Genomic DNA, 10675 nt, shown 5'->3' with positions numbered 1-10675 from the left:
TTGATTCATTTCAAGCATCTCTATCAAAGGGCTGGGACATGATATGAGCATAAGCAGGGATTCTATGTCTGCCCTCAGAAACCCAGTGAGTCATTGTCTCCTGTGCAGTGGAGGTGGCTGTAGGCACTGCAGGCTTAGTCCCAGCTTTGGCTGATCCCACCCTGGTTGCCTGAATCACAGTGTGAGACCAACTCCCTTGCCCTGCTGGGCTAATCAGTACCTCTCAATCGTGGGTCCCAGTAGAGCCCCATAAGCTGGTGTGGCCCAAGTGATGGGCAAGGAGGGAAGGAGGTGGTCCCTAAGAACGAGAGAAAGTGACCAGGTAGGCAGAAGTAAAGTTACCATTGAAAGTAAGAAAGGTTTTTTATTTTTTTAAAGCATAATAAACCCAATATTTGCAAATAGAAAGACTGTCTTTTAATTTTGCTCTTTCCATGGTTTCCTCATTACTGTCTACAACCAAGGCTGAATCTTGAAGCTCCTGGCATGAGCAGCAGCCTGGAGGACAAGCCCGTTGCTCATTACGTCTCAAAGCTCACTTTCTCAACTTTCTCAGAAAGTGATCATTTTAAAAGCCAGTTTTGTGGGGAGAGGAAGGGATTTCTAAATGACAAAAACCTACACAAAGAGGAAGAACTGATGGATTCTGTCTTTGAGTTTGACCATGTGTCAAGGACAGGGGGAACTCAGAATAGAATGTGAGCAGGGAAGCCTTCCGCTCCCTTTCAGCAAATGGGAAGATGCAGATGCAGAGATTAGGGGTGAGAAGTAGCGCCTAGGTGGACCTGTCCTCATCTCTCCTCTCTGAGTTGCTTATAAGTTGCCGAGTTTTGCATGTGCACCCAAGGGACGAGGGGACATTTGTCTATGATCTTGACTAGGCAGGTGGGATAGAAGAATGTCACAGCAAAGTAGAAACCGACTGGCAGTTGAGGGCTGTGGGGTGGGCCATTTAGCAGGGACAGCGGAGGTACTAAATTCCTTCCATAATATGATATGTACTGAACCACAGTGTATTCAGTTGTAAGGAAGGGCCATATTTTATTCAAGAAATTCTTTATTCTTATGCATTAGGATATTTCCAGTTTCTTCACAAAATTACACTTTAAATCAAGAACACCAAGGCAATACTTGAAAACTTAATTTTCTGTCTTTGTTATCAGTGAAGTAGAGTTACTTCATTGGAGAGCAATGGCTCTGTGGCCCAGACCGATGGAACACAAAAACGAAACTAAACAACACAAAACAGACCTGCTGAATCAGAACCACGGTTGATGGGAACTGCACTGTTGGTGAGAAGGTAAATTAGTACCATCTCTATGGAAAACAGTATGGAGATTTTTCAAATAACTAAAAATACAACTACTGCCCAATCTAGCAATCCCTCTAGTAGTTATCTACCCAAAGGAACAGAAATCATTATGTCAAAATGATACCTGCATTTGTATATTTATTGCAGCGCTATGTACAATAGCAGAGTCATGGATTCAATCTAAGTGTCCATCAATGGATAACTGGATAAAGAAAATGATATATATCCATATCTATATATACTATATATAGTATTCTGTGGGGGGTGTGTGTGTGTGTGTATATATATTCTATGGTATATATATTTATATATACTTATATACCGTGGAAAACTACTCAGCCATCAAAAAAGAATGAAAATTATGTCTTTCGCACTAATATGGATAGAATTAGAGGCCATTATCTTATGTGAAATAACTCAGAAATAGTCAAAAACTGTTGTTCTCACCTACGAGTGGTAGTTAAATAGTGTGTACACCTAGACACAGAGAATGGAATGATAGATACTGGAGACTCAGAAAAGTACGTCAGTGGGAGGTGAGTGAGGGATCAAAAATTTTCTAATGAGGACTATGTGCATGATTCAGGTGATGGATACACTAAAAATCCAGACTCCACCACAACACAATATATTCATGCAACAAGACTGTACTTGTACCCCCTAAATCTATAAAAATAAAAGAAAATAAATGTAAAAAATTACAACAAATTAAAAGTCTCCATAGATAATTCTGGTGGACATCCAGCTTTAGGAACCTTTTACTAATGAGGCCATGGAGACATCGTTTTCTATTTATGAATTTAAGAATCATTTTGTTTCTAAGTCTCTTGTCCTTTGGTTATAATTCTAGTTAAAGTTCTGAACTCCTCTAAAGGACAAACGATAACAAAAAATGCAAGCTTGCTGATGTTTGCTTAGAAGCGTGAGTTTTCTCCTAGCCTTGTCACAAAGCACACAGTTGAGTTGATGTTCAAACATGGAGGATGACAGGCGAGTTTGTGAGCTTTATTTTACTGGGTTTATGGGGAGACGCTTATTATTTTCTCTGCGCAGTTACATATCCAATTTAGCACCAAGAAGCATCTCACTGAGAATGGGCATCATTGCCCAAACTGGGTTCCATGGAACACTTGTGTACCGAGGGAGAATAAAATATTTGAGTGTCAAAATAAATCTGTGACCAGGCATGGTGGCTCATGCCTGTAATGACAGCACTTTGGGAGGCCAAGCGGGGAGAATCACTTGAGGCCAGGAATTGGAGACCAGCCTGGCCAACATCTCAAAACCCCATCTCTACTAAAAATATAAAAATTAGCGGAATGTGGTGGTGTGCGCCTGTAGTCCCAGCTACTGGGGGCACTGAGGTGGGAGAATCGCTTGAACCCAGGAGGCAGAGGTTGTAGTGAGATGAGATCGCGCCACTGCACTCCAACCTGGGTGACAGAGTGAGACTTCGTCTCAAAAAATTAAATACATAAATTTGTAAAATGAAGTATGTATTCTCCCTTGAGGGTCATAATTGGTAATAGAAATGCTTCAGGTGATGAAAACTCCTATAGGGTCAAGAATTGTTTAGCTAATTTTTCTGACCAAATTTAGCCTTTTATTTTAACATTTTGTGGGACACTGATGTATTACGGAATACCATGTGAGAAATGTTAACCTGTGACATGCCACGGAAAAGTCTTCATAAATAGCTCTCTGGTTATGGCAGAAAGAAAATGGGCTTTACTTTAACCCCAGCTGTATAAACTGGTTCTAATACTTCATTCCAGTGACACCAAAAATAAACCACTTAGTTTTCCCAAGCTTCAATTTCTTCACTTCTAAGATAGGGGCAATATGAGGACCAAGTCAGTGAGGTGTCTGCCATGGAGGAGATATTGCATAGGTGTTGGTCAAGCTTACATTGGGTTCTCTGTCCTTGGCATAGTTTTCATAAGAGCAGCTGAATGTGTCCCATGTAATCAAGTGCAAGGCCAACTCATTTGCATGCCTTGGCAGCAGGTCAGATGTGCTCTTGTTTAATGATCTGAGCTTACCCTCCTAATGTATGAGCCCCCCATCCCTCTAAGCTCCTTCAAGGTAGAGACCATGCTTCACTCAACATTAAACCCCCAATAGAGAGCCACTGTTGTCTGCTTGAAGCTGTGCCACAGGATAGCGCTGATTGAAACATGGTGATATATAATAGGAATTGGTATTTGCTATCCCTTTTTGTTACAGTCTTATCTTGGCCATTCTAGTTAAATATCTGGAGGTTCTTCCCTCTTGGTAGAGGCCCTTCTCCAGACCCATAAGCAAGAGTGGATGAGGGCTGGCTGGTAGGGACTTCAAGTTAGACAAGACTTTCTTGCAGGAGACAGAGGTCCACCCTTTCCACAACATGGCAGCATCTGCTCCCAACAATTTGCATCTACATGTACAGTTTTACGCTTGCAGAACTGAAATCAAATGTAGAACATCATATTTCCTGGCACTGTGGGAGAACTGCATTTGCAGTGAATAGTCCTAAAAACATGAGAAATGAGGATGCAGAGTGGGGACCTGCCACCCACTGACTGGCTCACATGGGTGGGTTCCCGCTGGACATTTCACTTTCTTTGTCTCTTTTATTCTTCACAGCAACTTGTGAAATAGGCGCTATTGTCTCCCTGTTCGATGACGCTGAGTATTTAAGTGAAGTGCCAAGCATACTGTATAGATGTGTCTTCAGTAAAATGAAACCAATATATTTTTGCCCCTAGAGGAAGAGATACGCTCAATTTGGCCAAGGTCATGGAGTAAAACCAAAATTTAAACCAGGTATTTTGATTCAAAGATCTATGCAGATTCTGCTCTAATATATGATCTTCCAGAATAGACAGAGAAAGGCTTTTTTTGCTGTGGTATAAAGCTATTCTTTCTCACCCTATCTTTTGTTTTAACCTTTTAAAACTAAAATACAGCATAAATATAGAAATATGAAATAATCACGAATACATCTTAATGATTTATTATACAACTAACACTGATAAACCCCCAGTCTGTTCCTGAATGACAGCGTTTCTCCGCTCCAGAAAACTTCCTCATTACATCTCCCAGGCCCACTGGGAGAAAGGGGAGCCACTCAATGAGTAACCATCTTTGCCTTTTTTCAGTTTGTATGTCCCTCCAATCACCGTAGTTTAGTTTTGCCTCCTTTAGGAGACTTATATTAATGGACGATACAGAACTCATTGTTTGGTGTTTTACTTCTTTCCGTCAAACAATTTGCTTATGAGATTCATTCAAGGTATTATGTTCATTCATCCTATTTCATTACTGTATGAAGACCAATCATCCCAGTTTTCCCAGAAACAGACTGTTTATTCATCCGTTTACCTGCTGAAGGGCATCTTGATTGTTTCCATGTTTTAGCAATTATGACTAAAACTTCTATAGACATAATGTGCAGGTTTTTGTGTGGACATGTTTCCACGTCCTTTGATAATGACCAAGGAATTCAATTGCTGGATTATATGGTAAGAGTATATTTAGTTTTGTAAGAAACTTCCAAAGTGACTTCCAAAGTGACTGAATCATGTGTTCCCACAAGCAACGAATAAGGGTTCCTGTTGCACCACATCCTCACCAGCATTTCATTCTGGATTTTGGCTTTACAAATAGGTGTTTAATGATATTTCATTGTTGTTTTAGTTTGCATTTCCCTGGTGATACAGAATGTGGAGTTTCTTTTCCTAGGCGTATTTGTCATCTGTATATCTTCTTTGTTGAGGTGTCTCTTAAAATCTTTGATCTATTTTTAAATCAGGTTGTCTGTGTTCTTACTGTTGAGTTTTAAGTGTTCTTTGTGTATTTGGGGTAAAATCTTTTAGCAGATATGCGTTTTACAAATATTTTCTCCTATCTATGGCTTGTACTCTACTTTCCTGATACTTTTTCATAGAGTGAATGTTTTTAGTTTTAATGAAGTCCAGCTTATTAGTACCTTTATTGTTGTATCTAAAAAGTAATAAAGATATCCAAGGTCAGCTAGATTTTCTCCTATGTTATTTTTCAGAAGTTTTATAGTTTTGCGTTTTTTACCTTTAGATTTATGATCAACTTTGATTAAGCTGTTGTGAAGATTGTAAAGTCTGTGTCTAGATGTATTTTTTTTCTCATGTGCACAGCCAGTTGCTCCAGCACCATTTGTTGAAGTCTATATTTGCTCCATTGTACTGCCTTTGCTTCTTTGTCAAAGATCAGTTGACTCTAGTTATGTGAGTGTATTTCTGGGTTCCCTGTTACGTTACACTAATTTATTTGTCTACTATTTCATTAATATCACATTGTCTTGATTACTGTGATCTTATAGTAAGTTTTGAAGTCAGGTAGTGTCAGTAATCTGATCTTGTGTATTGAGTTGCCTTTCTGAGTCTTTTACTTCTTCATATAAACATTAGAATACCTTTAGTTCTTCTTCGATATCTTTCATCAGAACTTTGTATTTTTCCTCATACAGATCTCATGCATACAGTGTTAGATTTATATGCAAGTATTTCATTTTTGAGGGGGTGCTAATGTAAATGGAATTGTGTTTTTTATTTCAAGTTGCACTTGTTCATTGCTAGAATATACAAAAGCAATTGACTTTTGATTACAAGCCTTGTATCTTTTAACTTTGCTGTAATCACTTATTAAAGATTTTTCATTTCATTTTCTACATAGATGACCATGCACTCTGCAAACAAAGATGATTTTATTTCTGCTTCTCCAATCTATATATCTTTTATTTCACTTTCTTGTCTTATCGCATTAGCTAGGACTTCTAGTGTGAGGTTGAAGAGCAGTGGTAAGACGGGAAATCCTTGTCTTGGTCCTGAGATTAGTGGAAAAGCTTTACATTTCTCACTGTTGAGTGTAAAGTTAGTTGTAGGTTTTTTTTTTTAAAGATGTTCTTCTATTAAATTTAAGGACGTTCCCCTCCATCCTATTTTGCTGAGAGTGTTTACCTTAAATGGGTGTTGGATTTTGTCGTAAGCTTTTTCTGTATATACTGAGATGATCATGTGATTTTTCTTCTTTACCCTGTTAATGTAATAGATTACATTAACTGATTTTTGAATATTGAACTGGACTTATGTACCTGGGATAAATCTCATCTGGTTGCAGGATATAATATTTTTAAATATTGTTGGATTCAATTTGCTAATATTTTGTTGAGGAGTTTTGCATCTACATAAGCAATATTGGTCGGTAGTTGTCTTTTCTCATAGTGTCTTTGGTTTTGGCAAGTAATGCTGGCCTCAAATAATGAGTTAGCCAGTATTCCCTCTGCTTCTATCTTCTAGAAAAAATTGTAGACAATTTATATAAATTCTTCTTTAAGTGTTTGATAGAATTCCCCAGGGAACCCATTTGGGCCTGACACCTTCTGTTTTAGGTTATTAATTTATTTTTTACAAAATATAGGCCTATTCATATTGTCTATTTTTTGTGTGAGTTTAGACATCTTGTGTGTTTCAAGAAATTCTTTTGTTTCACCTAGATTTTCACATTTGTGGGCATAGAGTTGTTAACAATACTCTTTTATTACCTTTATATGTCCATGGGCCATGTAGTAATATCTGCTCTTTAATTTCTGATATTAGTAATTTGTATTCTCTTACTTCATTTCTTAGCCTGGCTAAAGGTTTATCAATTTATTGCTCTTTTCAGAGAAACAGCTTTAGGTTTTATTAATTTTCTCTATTGACTTCCTGTTCTAAATTTCATTTATTTCTGGTCTAATTTTTATTATTTCTTTTTTTAAAATTTACTTTAAATTTAATTTACTTTTTTTTTCTAGTTTCTGAAGGTGAAAGCTTAGAAGAATGATTTTAGATTTTCTCATATATGCATTCAATGCTATAAATTTACCTCTAAGCACTGCATTCAGTATATCCCACATATTCCAATAAATTATATTTTTGTTTTCATCTAGTTCAAAATATTTTAAAATATCTCTTGATAGTCTCCATTGACTTCTGTGTTATTTAAAAGTAAGTTATTAAATCTCCAAGTATTTTGGGATGTTTCAGCTCTCTTTCTGTTATTAATATTTAGATTAATTCTGTTTTGGTTTGAGAGCAAACATTGTTATGATTTCTATTTTTTTGAGCTGATTATGGTTGTTTTATGGATCAGAATGTGGTCTATCTTTGTGACTATTTCATGTGAGTTTAAGAGTATGGGTTTTCTGCTGTTGTTGAATGAAATGGTCTATAAATATCAATTATATTCAGTTGATGGTGCTGGTAAGTTGAGCTGTGTTCTTTATGATCTTCTGGCTTTGAAATCTCCCCATTTCTGATACAGGGATGTTTAAGTCTTCAACTATGATTGTGGATTAATGTTTCTTCTTAAAGCTCAGTCTCATGTATTTGGATGCTCTATTATTAGGCAAATACACATTAAGGATTGGTATGTCTTCTGGGAGTATTGACCCCGTTATCATTATATAATGCCCCTCTTTTTCCCTAACTAATTTCTTTGCCCTGAAACCTACTCAGTCTGAAATATAGCTGCTCCCATTTTCTTTCTTTATTCCACTAGTTTTATTCTCTATATATCTTTACATAAAGTGGGTTTCTTGTCAACAACATACAGAAAATAGGTTGAACCTTATTTTTTGATCCACTCTGACAATCTTTGTCTTTCAAATCATGTATTTAGAACACTGATGTTTAAGACGATTATTGATATAGTTGGATTAATATCTGTCACATTTGTTATTGTCTCTATTTGTTGCCCTAATTTTTGTTCCTATTTTTGTCTTCCATAGCTTTTCTGCCTATTGTGGTTTCATTTGAGCATTTTATATGATATCATTTTCTCTGCTGTTTTACCATATTTTTTATATATATACATGTATGTGTGTGTATATGTGTGGGTGTATGTGTATATATATGTATATATAATTTACTTTTTTGGGGTTGTTGCCCTAGATTTTAGAACATACATTAACAACAAATCCAAGTCTACTTTCAAATAACAAAGTACCATTTCACAGGTAGAGCAAGTAATTATAATAACAAAATATTCCTAATTTCCTTCTTTGTGCCCTGTGTCATTGCTTTCCTTCATTTCCCTTACATATAGGCATATATGTGTATATACTCATGCATCACATAATGACATTTCAGTTAATAATAGACTGCATGTATGATAGTGATCCCATAAAAATATAATACCATATTTTTTGCTGTACCTTTTCTACATTTGGATATATTTAGATACACACATACTTACCATTGTGTTACAATTGTCTACAGTATTCAGTACCATGCTGTACAGGTCGGTAACCTAGGAGTAATAGGCAATATCATATAACCTACGTATATAGGAGGTTGTACCATCTAGATTTGCATAAGTACATTCTATGATATTTACTTAATGATGAAATCAACTAAGAGCACATTTCTCAAGATGTATCCCTGTCATTGTGTGACACATAATGACACATATGACTTATGTGTGTGTATATATATACATATTTACATACATATATGTATACACATGCATATATATACTAAATAATGTAAACATTATTGCTTCTATTTTGAAAATAATGTCTGTTAGATCAATTAATAATAAAAAAGTTTTTATTTTACCTTCACTTATTCATTCTCTGATGTTCTTTCTTTTTAAATTTACATCAGTTTCTTTTTTATATCATCTTCCTTTTCTTTGAAAAAATTTTTTAACATTTATTGCAAGGCAGGTCTACTAGCAAAAAATTTGCTCCGTATTTGTTTGTCTAAGAAAGTGTTTCTCCTTGATTTTACAGTATAATTTAATAGAGTACAGAATTCTAGGTTGGTGAGTTTTTTTTCTCTTCATGCTTTAAGTATTTCACTCCACTGTTGTCTTATTTGCATGGTTTTTGAGAAGTCAGACATAATTCTAATCCTTGCTTCTCTATAGGTAAAATGTTTTGTTTGTTTTGTTTTGTTTTATGCTTCATGTTATCTGAGTTCCTGGGCCTGTGGTTTTCTGTCTGTTATTAATTTGGGAAAATTGGGCCTTTGGGGGAATTTGTTGAGCTTATGGGATCACTGTCATGTATGTAGGCTGCCATTGACCACAGTGTCATTTTGTGAATGCATGAGTGTAAATATATATACTTATATGTAAGTGAAATGAATAAAAGCAATGATCCAGGGACAAAAGGAGGAATTAGGAATATTTTGTCATTATTGCTTTAAATGTTGCTTCTCTTTCTTTCTCTCTTAATTCTTTTTCTGGTGTTCCCATTAGTCATCTGCTACATCTTTCGTAGCTGCTCTGCAATTCTTAGATACTCTGATTTTTTGTTTTTCCCCTCTTTTTTTCAGTATTGAAAGCTTCCATTGTGATATCCTCAAACTCAGAGTTTCTTTCCTTGTTGTGATAATACTACTTATAAACTCATCAAAGTCTTTATTTTTGTTATAGTGTTTTTGATCTCTAGCATGTATTTTTTATTCATCTTTAGAATTGTCATGTCTCTGCTTACCTTATCCATCTGTTCTTCCATGTTGTCTACTTTTTCCATTTAAAGCCCTTAGCATGTTAACCATAACTTTAAAAAATTCCTGGTTTGGTAGTTCTGACATTCCTGCTGTATCTGACTGTTTTTCTGATGTTTGTTCAGGCTGTTCAACTGAATTCATTATTTTTTAATATGCCTTGTAATTTTCTGTTGAAAGATGGACATGCCATACTTGATAAAAGAAGAATAGGAATTTAGCAATATAGTGGTAAGGTGTATGAGAGGGGAAGTGTTTTATAGTCCTATGATTAGGTTTCAGTCTTTTAATAAGGCTGTATCTCTGGACTGTGATTTTCACAAGTTCTTCTCAGTTCTCTCCCATCCTTAAGTGGGACGGGATGGCTAGCGGGGCCTGGAGTGTGACATTTCCTTTTCCCCAGGTAAGTTAGGCTCTAATAAAACTCCAGAAAGTTTGGTTCTAAGTAGTTTCTGCTGAGGGCATATCTTGTTAAGGAGCACAGTATGCTCTGGGGCAGGAACCCCCAAACACTGGGCTGTGGACTGGTACCAGTCCGTGGCCTGTTAGGAAACGGGCTGCACAGCAAGAGGTGAGTGGTGGGCAAGGGAGCATTACCGTCTGAGCTCTGCCTCCTGTCAGATCCATGGCAGCATTAGATTCTCATAGGAACGTGAACCCTATTGTGAACTGCTCATGCGAGGGATGTAGGAGGTGTGCTTCTTATGAGAATCTAATGCCTGATGATCTGAGGTGGAACAGTGTCATCCTGAAACCATCTCCCCACCTCATCTGTGGAAAAATTGTCTTCCGGGAAACCAGTCCCTGGTGCCGAAAAGGTTGGGGACTGCTGCTCTGGGGTGTTTCAAAA

Source organism: Theropithecus gelada, chromosome 13 (genome assembly GCF_003255815.1).
Source record: "Theropithecus gelada isolate Dixy chromosome 13, Tgel_1.0, whole genome shotgun sequence".
In the NCBI taxonomy this organism is placed as follows: Eukaryota; Metazoa; Chordata; class Mammalia; order Primates; family Cercopithecidae; genus Theropithecus; species Theropithecus gelada.
The sequence above is the reverse complement of the archived record's forward strand: the minus strand, read 5'-3'. Positions refer to the sequence as shown.